The sequence below is a fragment of the Colletes latitarsis genome, unplaced genomic scaffold, assembly GCF_051014445.1.
Source record: "Colletes latitarsis isolate SP2378_abdomen unplaced genomic scaffold, iyColLati1 scaffold0007, whole genome shotgun sequence".
NCBI classification, from domain to species: domain Eukaryota; kingdom Metazoa; phylum Arthropoda; class Insecta; order Hymenoptera; family Colletidae; genus Colletes; species Colletes latitarsis.
Window position 1 is genome coordinate 275,543 of NW_027488367.1, and position 1,607 is coordinate 277,149.

The 1,607-nt window shown below is 48.4% G+C and overlaps 1 non-coding gene across 1 annotated transcript; it reads right to left on the reverse strand.

Annotated features, from left to right (window-relative positions):
* Window positions 1-637: 637 nt before the first annotated feature.
* On the reverse strand, window positions 638-792 carry LOC143350604 (5.8S ribosomal RNA). The gene has a single exon (XR_013081179.1). It is a non-coding gene; the product is annotated as a 5.8S ribosomal RNA (ribosomal RNA).
* Window positions 793-1,607: the final 815 nt, after the last annotated feature.

Here is a 1,607-nt window from a genome sequence, read left to right on the forward strand (position 1 = left end):
ATTCGTTTGATAAATTATCATTTTTCCCTGGGGCTGTACGAACGAACAGAGAGGAAGACGACGACCGACGGATACCACAAATTTCACGTGGTAGGGCATATATTACATATCATAATTATCAGTGTTTGGTCAAATTTCTTTCCAGTGTCCTTTTTGTTATGCTCCAAAACTAGTATACGCTTTATTTTCTCTTTCCTTTGCATAAATTATTAACTTCGGGCAACGTCGGGAGCGCCGGTAATCATTAGATTTGTACGAAACGCGATTTGCGCCCCACGGTGGTTTTTAGTGCCGTCAAAGTCAGAAATCGTAGGAGCGGTGCTTTAACGGGCGGTCGTGATGATACTCCAGACAACACGACGCACGACGCCGTAAAACACTCGCGCGAGTCCAGACTGATCTCTGCCTCACCACGCAAGGGGTGCGCAAACTTGCCAATAATATATAATATTTATTCTTTTTCGTACGTCCAGCGACAAACGCCAACGAAATACCCAAATTCTCGCTCGTACGTTGATACCTTTCTCTTCATCGACCCGGCTCCGAAACGTTCTTCGCCATCTCCCCGAAAGGAGAGGTAAACGACGGCGGGGTTAGGGAATCTGAGAACAACGCAAGCAGTTTTAGGACAAGTGAACGACCCTCAGCCAGGCGTGGTCCAGGAATTTTATCCGTGGACCGCAATGTGCGTTCGAAATGTCGATGTTCATGTGTCCTGCAGTTCACACGTTGACGCGCAATTAGCTGCGTTCTTCATCGACCCACGAGCCAAGTGATCCACCGTTCAGGGTAATCATATACAATTTACAATTTTTCTCTTTGTATTTAAAAATGCTCCTTGTTCTTTGCTTTAAAAATATTCGATGTTCGCACCTCCGACCAGCGTATCGACGGAGGATTGAACGCGCCATATCGACGACAAAAGTTTCTTTTTGTTTCCTGAATGACGGAAAACCATCGTTCGACGGCCGGGCGTACAGTACATTCAAAAGCCTTTGCGCGTGGCTGCGACCAACGGGTATAATACACCCGTATATTCTTGGTTCCGAACAGTAACTTCACGCGCAATCGGGCGAACGCACGCGGCAGCGCCCATCGGTTGCTCGATGAAATCGATGCGATAAACTACAGCCTTCTCGGCTGGTCGTCGTTAGTCGCGCGAGCAACAGATGGCCGCACAATCGACGCGTCGTCGTTTGCGATTATTCGCCTCACGTTAGCCATGAGTATGTATATTATTCATTTACGAACGAACGCGGCAGCGTCCATCGGTTGCTCGATGAAATCGATGCGATAAACTACAGCCGTTTCGGCTGGTCGTCGTTAGTCGCGCGAGCAACGATGGCCGCAAAATCGACGCGTCGTCGTTTGCGATTATTCGCCTCAAGTTAGCCATGAGTATGTATATTATTCATTTACGAACGAACGCGGCAGCGTCCATCGGTTGCTCGATGAAATCGATGCGATAAACTACAGCCGTTGCGGCTGGTCGTCGTTAGTCGCGCGAGCAACGATGGCCGCAAAATCGACGCGTCGTCGTTTGCGATTATTCGCCTCAAGTTAGCCATGAGTATGTATATTATTCATTTACGAACGAACGCGGCAGC